The sequence below is a fragment of the Haemaphysalis longicornis genome, unplaced genomic scaffold (assembly GCF_048455015.1).
Source record: "Haemaphysalis longicornis isolate Haplotype H1 unplaced genomic scaffold, Haemaphysalis longicornis Haplotype H1 scaffold_9, whole genome shotgun sequence".
In the NCBI taxonomy this organism is placed as follows: domain Eukaryota; kingdom Metazoa; phylum Arthropoda; class Arachnida; order Ixodida; family Ixodidae; genus Haemaphysalis; species Haemaphysalis longicornis.
In genome coordinates, this window is record NW_027526460.1 from 119,933,569 (window position 1) to 119,946,182 (window position 12,614).

The window sequence follows — 12,614 nt, forward strand, 5'->3', positions numbered from 1 at the left end:
GCCTGTACAAACCGTAACCATGGTAAAATACTTGGGGGCCCCCATAACGTCTGATCTAACCTGGAATCACCATATCGATAGAATAACCAGCAAAGCTTCTATATCACTGGGATTCAGTACGCGCAATCGGCATTCAGCTAACACATCCACAAAGCTTCTGGACTACCAAACACTTGTTCGATCAAAGATTGAATATGCAGCGCTAATCTGGAACCCCCATCAGTCGTATCTCGCAAATAAACTTGAGGCACTCCAAAATGAAGCTGCCTGATTCATTCTCAGGAAATACTCACCAACATCAAGTATAACATAAATGAAACATTCTCTGAACTTACCACCTCTACAACAACGCCGGCTTTATAGCTTTTTATCGGTTTTTCATAGGCTATACCACAGGCATTCTTCTTTCGCTGCCTCGCTGGTGGCGTTTTTTTCCCGTTTAGATCATGCATTCAAAGTTCAACCAATGTTCGCGCGTACCAACCTATTTTTCTTCTCGCCACTCTTACTTGCTATATGTCACTGAAGTCAGCTCCCAGGTAACATCGTCACCCTCAGTAATCACGACTCATTTATCAAAGAGTTACAGTTATTCCTCAATGTATAAATCATCTTTCAGTGTTTGTTTCATTTTTGAACCTCTTAGATTGGTTCAATGTTCGATATTTGTGGTATTTTGAACCTGGGTCATTTTTTAACCCTCGCATTTTAGGAATTGTATAACTGTTGTGCGCCTCTTGTCTACCGTTTTTTTTGAAACTGCGCATTTCGACATGAATGTATTTGTATTCGCATTTTTATGGGTGTTGCTGTTTTTAATGTTGCAATGTGTTTTTTTTCATTGCGAGCCCCGTGTAATGCCCGTAAGAACCTTTAGGGTAAATAAATAAAAAAAACGTATTTTGCACTCTCTGATGTATGAACGCACAAATAATAACTGGTTTCTCCAAATAATTGGACCACGTTACAAGCGCAACCATGACCGCCCGATTTCGGCCAAAACACGCACTTTGTACTTTTACCGCAAGAGCGCGAGGATACCAGTGTCAGAGTTTTTCCCAATTGCTTTTGATTTGCCCCTGTGCGTTACAATCAGAGCTCACTGAAATGCTCGGTTCTCTCAAGGCGAGTATAAGTACGAGTGTTGTCAATGTGGCTCACAGTGCAGCAGTAAAGTTAAGATGCTCTACGTTGTGCTACATATTTGATGCCCTAAATGTTCTTTGGGGCGCGTGAATTGCCTCTGGACCATTCGTGTTGGACACCGGGTAGGTTATGAAATCTTCGGGGTCATTGAACCTGCTAGGGGAAACTTGTGCCCTTGACAAGATTATGGGCGTCCCAGCTCTGTGTGCTCGCCGTGATACTGCTTACGAAAGTGCTACGTGCGACAACGCCTTTGTTCGAATCGTGCTTATGTAATCTGGGGGGGGCTGTAAAAATAAATGTGCGGGAACAATAGCTTGACGGGCGAATAAATTTTGCGTTTGAAAAATGCCTACAATTTCAACTACGATGGCCACCCCCTAGGTTTTCTCATCGTTTTACTAAAGTCAAAAGCATAAAAACGAAGATTTATCACTTCACTAACAAGGTATACTTTATGCCATTTTGAAAGAACACCCGACAAGCACAAGTTGCGTACGAAGCCCAAAAAGGCCACAGGCATCGATAGTGTGAGTGGAAAACCTTTATTTTTTTGTTCAGTGAAGAATGTCTTCTTTCCTCCTAATATCAAGCTACTCCCACTTGTTTCTAGAAGCCTGCTGTACTAATGCTACATAGAAGCGCTTTGTTCGTACAACCATACGTCAAGATTTGTGCAAATACGTTTCACGGCATAAAATGATCTAAAAGCGTTAAGATTAGATGGTGAAGTATGCAATTAAGTGAGTTCGTAGAACAAATGAGCAGAAGGGAAAAAATATTTAAAACCAAATGGTAGAAAAAGAAAGGGTCCATCTCCCCGCGAGGGGCACTCGAGTAAATGCGTCGCATAGGGGGTGGGTGTATTGCGTTAACGTTTAGTGTTTTTGGAGTTGGTGGTAGTGAATGCGTTGTATCAACAGCTTCTTGACGTAGTTTGAAGGAGTTATTTTGGAATATTTTGCAATACTGCGTACACCCATTCCGCTTCCAGAAACTGACATAAGCTGCTTTAAAACAACGGGAAATGTGTGGGAAACAAACAAGGACAGCCTGATTGCGTAGTCGTTTCCTGAAACTAAATGTCAGAAAACGGTAACACGGCCAGACACATGGTGTTGCTGTTTTTAACAAGACGGGTCATTGTTAAGGCGAAGAAGTGGGTTGCTACGTCCTTTAGAAAATATATACCCCTTCGGACAATTAATATAAAATTCTTGTTCAAAAGTGATACAAAAACACAGAGAAACCAATGATTGAAATTACTGATGCACACACCTCGGCATTAGTTTCACATATGATCATGCCTTCTGGACTGCGATTCAACCCAACTAACTGCTACTCATCGTAGGTGCTGTCTGCTGGAGAAAATTGGTAAAGTCCAGTTCTCAGGCCTTGTTGCGGGTGTTACAAGACATTTTCGACGGTTGTGTTATGTGATAACATGCTGGACATCTTGTCCTAACAGACAGGACGTCTTCGAGAAGCACGTCTAAGCTAAGAACATCTTGTGTAGTGTTAAATTGGAATAGTGCTCCGGGCCTCGCACACGCCAAAATGTACATTTTCTGGTTGAACCTTGAAGGTTTCTCAAGATTGCCTTCTCTTTATTCTATCATACCCTCCACCATGCATTCTTTTCGAGTAGGATCAAAGTTTGTTGGCAGCTAGTATGAAATATTTCATCCTGACTGTGAACTTGCCCTTCCGGTCGTTATTTCTTTGCTCTGCTTGAACCTTAAGCCGTAGTAGGCGGACAGTTTTTTTCCTTTGGGATGGAGAGTTGTTTATCTGAAGTTCTATTTCGGGAGTTGCGGCTTGGGTTCTCCACAGGTTGTTTTTTAGAAGGAACTCAAATTTATCTCAGGAACAGCGCAGGCCACGTCCGCGATGGTATAATTTCGTGTGGCTTGAATGGCTTCTTTCAAGAAGTCTTGCTGTGTACAGGCAAAGCCCGTGCCTGTCCATACTGTGATGTCTTCGACGTAGATACTGTTCCTGATGTCTCCGATAGTGTTCAATTGTCCAGTGACCACTCTCGTAGCGCTATAAAAAAGGAGTGGTGATGAGACAGAGCCATGAGTCTTTGTTCTGAGGTTTCCTAGGCAAATTTTAGCAGTTTAGCCTGTTATGAAAGTTGCATGAAGTTTTGTATCCGCTCACTGAAGTGGGTTGAGCAGATGTTATAATCTTGCATGATTTATGAAGTTCAAGTTCCAAAAGTCAAGCTTTGACGTCAACATCCAAAAACGCACTTTTGTGGTAGCTCTTAGGTTGTCCACGATAGTTTTTTTGGATACGTGGGAGTTTTTCCTGGCTAGGCCCATTCGAGAGCAAGCTCTACATGCTGCAATGTTAGTGATCATTGTCCTCGAGCTAAGGGGGAGCCTATCGTGTCCAATATTGATTTACGAACACATGACGTAACGAAGGTGGGGCATTGGTTTGGAAAATGGGTTGCTTTCGTGTTCTGGGATTAGGCTGATACCTGCATATTGTCAGATGACTAATATTTGACCCTTTTTGATTGTTCATTGATGCATTGCAGTAAACATTTAATTGCATGAGTATCCAGGTTTCTGAGCGTCTTTTGACTTTCTCGTGGCCTGGCGTTTTTTCTTGCCGGGTTGGGAATTGCTGCGATGAGTTGTGCTTTCATAAAGGGGTATAAATTGTGGGTTCGGCTTACCACCACAAGCGGGTAGCAGACCAGGATTAAAGGTGTAGAATATATGGAAGTGTCAGCCAGGTCTCTCAGGAGGTTTTTGGTTCCCCTTTCGTAATAGCAGCATAAATTACGGGCAACGGTTGCCCATGTTTCTGCATCGATAAGTTTTTTTAGAGTGGGCCAACTAGAGATATTGCTCACCGCACCTTGTGGTGGATCGTAGAACTAATACCACCTCTGTCTGCTGAGATGTTACGCATATTCTGTAGTTTTTTAGAGAATGTGCCTATTTCGGATGTTGTTTAGCATTTCTTATGGTTAACATCAGAACTAATGGAACTTCTGTCTGCTGAGATGTGCTGCATAATCTGAAGGCTCCGCCGTAATTTGGGCTATGCGAAGTTTAAGGACATAGTTCCGTTTTTTCAGCCGTTCGATCAAGCTTCTTTGAACCTACAATTGGTGTAGGAGTAGTGGGTCAGTGACAGGATTATCGTTGGGAATTTGAGATGGTTTCGTGTGTTTGGATAGACTACGATTTCTGCTGGCCATTGCTCTGCGGTATGAACGTTGGCTGTTGGGGTGTCCTCATGGATTGCTTTACAGGTAATGACATTTACTTTTTCAACGCGTGGCGGGGTTTTATGTTGGCAAGAACCGGTTTCAATGTTGTGGTCGCTCCCTATGATATCATCTATTCGGAGCCAGTCCATGTTTTTATGTTAAAATAAAAGTTGTTATCCTGCGTCGGGGCTGTCGAGAAACTGTTTTCTATTCTTGTTGGTGCAGTTGCTTCGTTGCAGAGTGTTAGCTTATATTGCTGCGGCAGGCTCTGCACGCCTGCTCCTTTTTCGGCAGCAACCATAGAGCCCAATGCCACGTGGAAAGCGTTTCAGGCACCTAAAATGACTTTGTGCCCTGGAGATTGCCATTTACATGTTCTGTAAGGCGATCCATACAGGTAATGTATGCCTGTTGGCGACGGCAGATTTCAAGATGAAGAGGCTTGCTTGGGTGTTAATTTTCGGCAGGAGCGCAAAACAAAATTGTTTTTAATGACGAAGAAAATTGATACTGCGCCATGGCGTAGGAATTCTTGAAGATTACAGTACGGTACTTCCCTCTACTAAAGTATGTGTTCTAAACGACTGAGATAAATGTGATCTCCCCGCCTAAGTACAATATGGGGTCGTGTAACTTCCTCTCAGGACTAAAACTTTGTTTTCTAATATTAACGGATCTGCTTTTCCACTGCCAAATTGTGAGTTTCTTGGACATTCCGGCATTTCTCTGTGGACTAGCCATTTGGGCAGAGGGAGACATTCAGATAGGCGTTTTTTTTCTGAAGTTTTTTTTTTGTTTCTTAGCGGGTGTGAGCGCTTTTTAACTCTTGGTAAGATAGTCGCTGTCGGATCTTTTTGAGCCGTGTGCGTAATTGTTGCATAGCTTGTTCGACGCGCGTTTTTTGTTGCTGAAGGAAATGGTCGAAGCGTGGTTTTTTTTTTTTGCTAATGGGCTCATTGTAAAAGTATCGCAGGATTCTAGGGCAGCAACGTGGTCGTCTGTCTCTTGGCAGACCTTGTCCATTATTTTTTCATTTGTAATTCGTGTGTAATTTTCTTTTCCCAAATTATAAATTAAAACGTGAATAATTAGAATTCATCAATACATTGAACTGTGTGGTTAAGTTGAGCAAAGTTTATCAGGAGCTTATAAATAACAGGACCGGTAATTCCAACTCGAGTAGGTGCTCTCCAGATATTTCAAACAATGTCCCCGGCGCCGGTGGCGTGCCGCGTCGCACATTATTTGTGAAGCGCACCCGTTGTCTACACATGCGGTGGCTCACCTCCGGAAAGCAGAGAAGAGCGGAAAGAGAGGGAAAAGAACACTTTTCGTTCTCCCTCGCTAAAACGCAGTCGGCGTGGTCGCAAAACGGCCGCGGCGGTGGTCTCCCATCCGTACTACATTTTCTCAAAGAGCACCTATCCACACGGGTCCAGAAATCATGTCACCTACCCTCTGTGCTTAAGAGAGGGATGGCGGGAGATGCACCTAATTGGCAGCAAAAATTGTTAAGAAGCTTCACAATTACAGTTTACTGTTGCCCTCCTCGCTTCAAGAGCACATGCTCGACGAACTTTCGGGTCTGTACTGTGGTTGTGCGCATTATATTGGTGCTGTCTATTGTTGACGAGGAGAATAGACGAGCAACGACCGTCCTTTGCTCCATTGTGCAGCTTCCAGATAGAAGAAACAATGCACTCAGGTGGTTTACCTTTCGTCGCAAAGACGCATAGCAACCCAATGAAGTGAAGCCAGTTTATTATTTCATTACTCGTTGCATGCGGGGAGACGCATCATACGCAAAATTATACCGGCGTATTGGCTGGAATGTATCAGGTACAATACCTCTAACCACATTGCTCGCACCTGCTGAACCAGTTTCCAGAAGCGAGCAGGTATGTTTAAACATATACCCAAGTGCACACCGAAAGAACTGCGCGTGAAGTAGCCTTACCAGGCTCGATCTTGTAAAGCGGCGTCGCAGGAGAAACCACCCAAAGGAAGCTCCAATCACGGACCCGTTAATGCCCATTACAAGGGGGAGAAGCCAGCATTCGTTTCAAGACTTACGATATGAATTTTGCGTAAATACGTGAGCGCAACGTGGTGTCAACTGCGAGTGCAGAGGGCAAGTTTTATGGTCCGGCAATATTCTGCTAGCAGTAGTCGTACATCATCGGACATTGCATTGCGGTTACTGAGTTTGTCGTAGTGGGACTGCAGGGCTGACAGGGCTAACGCAACAGGGGTCCAGTAGCCTTGAATAAAGACCGTCTTATCTGGAATGCAACTTGTAGCACAAAATGCATCCTTAGCGTTTTCTTTGCTTACTCAGATCACCATACATTATTCAAATACCGTGCCACCTTTACAGGCCAGGAAAGGCTTTAAAGTTGTTACTTTTGCACCTAAACGTTATTATCGAAGCATTTACGCTGTACAATTATTGATTAGCTCCGAAAAACCTGAAAGCGATGAAGAACAACTCGCACACGCTACCTCTGAAGTGAACTTAGGGAACGGTAGCTCTTTTTATTCTACACCCGATGTTGTTTTGCTCGCACGGGACACCCGATTTGTTTGGGAAACCGTAAGTGGCTACACTATGACCAGTTTGTCATCACCAATTTTTGGTTGTCGCGAACGCCTGAACCACCAAACCAAAATAATTGCGCATTCTGTCAGATGGCAACCAAATTTTGAAATCATTTAACTTCACGGTTCGGGGTCAACCCACCCAGACTAATCCCAAAGAAGTCTTACTGCATCGAACCTACTGCATAAGGGGGCACAGGTAATTTATCTGCAACACTGCTTATGCTGGAGGCAGAGGGAAATCAGAAAGGCCATTTTTATGCAACCTAATAAGGCGCTTATTAAATGTTTAGTTTTTTACCTCCTATATCAAAATCAGAACACGACGAAGCTCAAACGCATAAGTTTACTTGTAAGGAAGGCCTAAAAACGTCACGGTTAGTACAATCAAAGTTTTGTTCACAACTGTAGCCGCCAAACACCATCCCCTTACTTTCGACCTTACCCATATTGTCCCTGTAGACCAGGCCATTACATCTTGCGGCCACTAACTACGTGGCGTAACAATATCGCCAACGTTGATTTGTCAAATTAAATGTAACTTAGCCAATTAGGCAAGACGAGAAATCGTGGTAAGTGCAAAGAAGGCGAGAGAAAAGAAGAAAAAAATTGCCTTCTTTCCCCCCCCCCCTTTCGTTGCAAATGTGTACGATAGAAGAGAGAATTTCGTCGAGATTTTCCAAGCACATCCCTCCGTTCGCTTTCTTACTCACCACCCACGTTGTTCTTCCCCCGTCGCTCTCCCCCTAATGTAAGCTCGCAAGAGGTTTGTTCTAGTCAATTTAAATTTACCGCGTTCCACAGCTCCCCGTCGGGTGCGTGGATGCCAGCGCTGCCGTACGGCGGAAACGCGCGCGATTAGAGGCGCCTTACTTCAGCGTTTATAAAATCACGTTGTCCTACTCAACGTGTGTCCCAAGCGTAACGTGGAACCAATCTAATGGCACCATTCGTAAGTGTTGCCGTTTGATTTCTTAAAATGCCGCCATAAGTAATAGGGGCGCGGGCGACAGCAGGCGAGAAAGTGTTTTTTTTTCCATTGGATGTAGTATTTCGTTTGCTATCGCAAAATCAAGCAGCCATAATAGTTTTATAGATGCAGACTGCAGATATCCTTCATGTATTGAGTTGCTGCGCCATATTCTCATAATGTTTTATTATTGTTCTATATTGTCGACCAGTAGGAACATTGCCACCGAATTTAAACGTTTAGATTTGGCTGTGGGAATATAAACCTATTGGGTGGTTTGTTTCTCACTTTGGCCGGCTGTCTGAGGCGAGAGACAGACAGACAGGCCAAAATTTTCCCGTTCAAGCAGCCCAAGAAAGACTAACGTCTTTAAAATAAGAACGGCACAGGTGCAATGTCGCTCTTAGTCTTCTACTCCTGTGTTTTGCTTGTGCCGGATATTACTAGAAGTAGTCAGACCACAGAGGTATAGTCGGCGAAATATCATACATGTATCATACACCCCAAATTCGGCCAAACCTTGCTGATAAGGTACGTTCGCCGCATAATCTGTGAGTAAACAGCTCTTTGCCTTGATACTGTGCGTGGGGAGGAGACGACAACAAAAGCAGGCGGTCAACGCTTAAATGACAGCGTACAAACCTGCTCTTGAGGAAAAAAACGCCCTTTTCTAACCAATATACGACCATATACACAAACAAAGCTTCTGTTGGCTTAGTAAAGTAGGGCTGAGTTACCTCATCAGAGTGAAGATCGATATGGCCGGAGAAGGAGTAATATTCTTCAGATGCCCATCTTGTTTACCGCCGCAACAGGCGACGACAGATGGCAGCTTGGCGGAGCTAACAGCGGTCACATCCAACAAAGAGCTTTAGTGGTTTTTCAGTAGAGCATAGTTAGTAAGAGTAAATTTGGGCTATTGTACTGATAAAAATAGAACCTTCATAACCAAAAACCACCGACTCGACATAGCCGAAGCGACAGACTATATAAGGCTCACTGCAGTACGATTTGCTCTGGAGAACGATCACGCTTTGTTAGCCTTTTCTTGTGGAGAAGAGCATGGCCACTCTGCGATCATTGTTCTTTAAACAACCCTGTTGTCCGGCTTTGTCGGAACAAAGAATGGTTTGGCGCTCTAGTTAGCAGACTTGGGGCAGCTACAAGCGTTTCATTTTGAATTTGGCACAGCACATTTCTGAAGCCTAATTTTGTGCCTAATATAAAAACATTCTGGATTTGTGGGGTCTTCTTCACCCACTAACGACATAAGGTATTGTTTGGCTTCTTTCCAACAAAGTAGGCTATCGACCTAAATGTGGAAGTTAACACGCAGGGTGGTAATGGGTTACCAATGTGGACAGCAGACGAACGGATTTGACATGCGGAAAGAAGGCTTTATTTAGGATTTAAACAAGAATACCCGTGGAAAACATAACTTGACAAATATTATAACAATAAAACTGCACCTTTGCCTACAAAATCCCCCAGACCCTGCAAAAATATATATCCGCTAACCCTGCCGTTCAATTGAAAGACATGGTATGCGAAATAACACTTCAGGCGTGCGTCGCCATAATTCTGAAGACGGCAATGACTCATTACTTTGCGAAAGCCGCTAGACGTTTTAAACTTTTAGCGACTTCTAATACGGTTGCTTGCACATCACAAATCAATTGCATTCTATACCAAAAGTTAGAATAAAAAGTAAGAAACTTCGATTTTACAGTGTTGGAAGAAGGTATTGGCAACAATCCAGCAAAGAAATACTAAAATTCGGCCTCAATAAAAAAATGTTTTAGCTGTGATGAAACATCTCCGGATATGGGAATTTCGGTTATTCACTTTAAGATGGCTGTAGTCCAGCTATGTGAAAATGATTGATAAGCGCGCGTAGCAGCGATGCTCTCAGTCAGATGTAAACTTGTAAACGAAACTGGGTTGCCATAATGCTGTATAGCAGGCTGAGAAAACAAGGGGGTTTTATACGTTGTCCTGCTGTATTTTTGGTTGCTGTTAAACAATGTGGAGCATAGTAAGCTTGAGGACAATCCTCTGGATAGGACCTAGGATATAAACAAGAATACAGCGATTTTGTGATAATGGGGACATAGTATGTAACCCTGAGTCATGACACGGTTGAAAGTTTTCTTTACATGGCAATCGAGTGGTTCCTACGTGAGTGCGGTTATATTATCATGCAGACAGCTGCGCACATTGATGTATATTTTTGAACCGCAGTTTGTTTCTTGTATGCTGGCCAGTATTAGGTCATCTGAGACCTTATCAAATGTCTTGAAGATGTCTAAGGCGAGGACCACTCGGATTTGAGCAGAGCTGAGCTCATCCATTATTTCCTCCATGAAATTGAAAAGGCAGTCCTGTGCCGAGATACTCTCTCGGTAGGCAATGAGCGTGTGCGAAAACGCGTTCGTGTCCTCGAGGTGTTTTGTGAGCATGATTGATATTACCTTTTCCGCGAGCTTGCCCAAACAGGATGGTAATGATATTCCGCTTTCTTGTATTTTTGTTTTGTGGCGACCAGCAGAATTAGCTGCGCGTACACCCATTTCTTTTTGCCCCGTGCGCCTCGGTGATCTTCCTCCTCTCCCCTTCTATGTAACCCCCTCTGGGTGCGAGGAGTTAAATACACGCGTGTCGCAATAAACGTTGTTCTTCTCTGCGCGACCCTCGTCCATGCTGCTGCGCCGCGCGCGCCGAGTTACAACGCCCTTAAAATATGCAGATACAGTTCTTTTTTAGGTATTAGTGTGAATCGAGACGTCTTCCATGCTATCGATATCTCCCCTTGTTGGCGGACTTGATTTATGAGGGTGGAAACACGGGCATACTTCTGATGGGAGAGATTTCTGGTGAGCTTGTCCTGAATTCTTTGCGGCCCTTGTTTTGTGTTGCGTTTCGTGAACTGCAGGGCAGCCTGTATTTTCTCGATAGTTATATCTCCTATCAGATATTGAAGATCGTTTGGTTCCTCTGTATAGTCTCGATATTCCGGGTCATCTTTGAGAGATAGGAACATGCTGGCTAGTTCCTCATTGTCTACCTCGGATCTTTGTTTTGTCTGTATAGCAGGTAAGTTATGTTTTAGCCTTGTCTGTCGTTGAATGATCTGGTTTTATGAGGCTTCGTAAAAGTGCCCACGTACGTTTGCGCTGCAGGTGTGGTTGAGCTTCTCGCACCTTGTTTTTAATGCCGCAATGAACAACCTACCACCGCATTTGGACCGCATCGGCGATATCAGATATTCCATATATATGCCAATGACATCACCATCCTCTCGCACCAGCTTTTCATATCACCAGCAATGGTGTCACCAGCTTGTCGCACCTTCTTTTAACTATCGCGATGAAGAACCTACCAGAGCATCTTAATCGCATCGGCGATGCGAAACATTCCGTATATATGCCAATGATATCATCATATGAACAACAAGAGGTACACCAGCACAAGTTCAAGAAGTACTTCAGCAATTGGCCGAAGTGGTAGATTGCTACGCCAGTAGCGGTGGCCTGGACTGTTCTGCTGAAAAATCAGGTATTCTTAGGGTAACTAAACACAAAAGCAAACTACAAGTCGAAGTGAAGGTGCAACTGCAAGGAAGAACCATGCCCAGCCTCGCCCGTCAAAGGCCCCGGATTAATCCGATAGAGCAATGGAAAAGCCAACCATTCATTCTGCAAACTCTTAAATGAGGGACATGTAGTGCTACAGATGCTCCGAAGAATTATGAACAGGCACTGGCGTCATCGGGAAGCTGATGTACTTTGCCTTCACACAGCCCCAACCACTCCCAGGATAATTTAACGTTTGCCACACCAAAATCGCAACAAATTTTAACTCAAAATGCATAGAGGTACTTTTAAGAAAGGCCCAAGAGAAGCCCAAGAGAATCAGGGAAGCGCGCACGAAGTGCAGCGTAACATACGGGGTAAAATCTGTACTTCTCCTAAACAACTTCGTATGCATCTGTAGAGGACCAAATAATGGTGAACCATTCGCATTAAGGCCATCCTGAAGCAGATCAAGACCAAGCCACAACCCGAACTCTACTATACGGACGCCAGTCTCCGAGATGGGACTAATGCCACCTTGTTGTAGACCGTAGCCATGCCCTCAGAACAGCAGGCACAGAACTTGACCTCAACCCAACCGGCGATATGGAGACAAGATATATCCCGCGTGTTATAGAGCACTCTTGCTGTTCTGCACCCGACACCGGCACAGTGTATATCTACACCTATTCACAGGCTGCATGCTGACAACTTCTCTGCAACCGAATACACAGAAATAGCCCACACGTACTCAACATGCTCCTACCACAAGTAAGAAGTGCTTCAAGGTGACCTGGGTTGTTGGGCACGAAGGCATGCCAGGAAGTGAGTGCGCACACGGATTCGCCAGAGCATTAAACCATCGACCACCTGAACTTGCACTTCCACATGCAAAGCAACGTAGGACACAGCCAGGATATCAATAACCAGTTGACACCACAGATCTCCTACGGCGAGTCACCCAAAACAACAAAAAAACACTCACGCGCCTGCCATCTGTTGTACTAAGGCCGATTGAGACAAACACGCTACCTACCGTACGCACCACACACTGATTCCAACAGTTACCGGGTACCCTCAAGTATCCTAACTGTGG

At 44.2% G+C, this 12,614-nt stretch overlaps 1 long non-coding RNA gene across 1 annotated transcript in view; it reads left to right on the forward strand.

Annotated features, from left to right (window-relative positions):
• Nucleotides 1-1,541: 1,541 nt before the first annotated feature.
• LOC144152450 (uncharacterized) overlaps nucleotides 1,542-12,614 on the forward strand; it is an 88,542-nt gene continuing 77,469 nt past the window's right edge. Inside the window, exon 1 of the long non-coding RNA XR_013319168.1 lies at nucleotides 1,542-1,676. This is a non-coding gene — a long non-coding RNA (uncharacterized LOC144152450). The remainder of the gene's footprint in view (nucleotides 1,677-12,614) is intronic.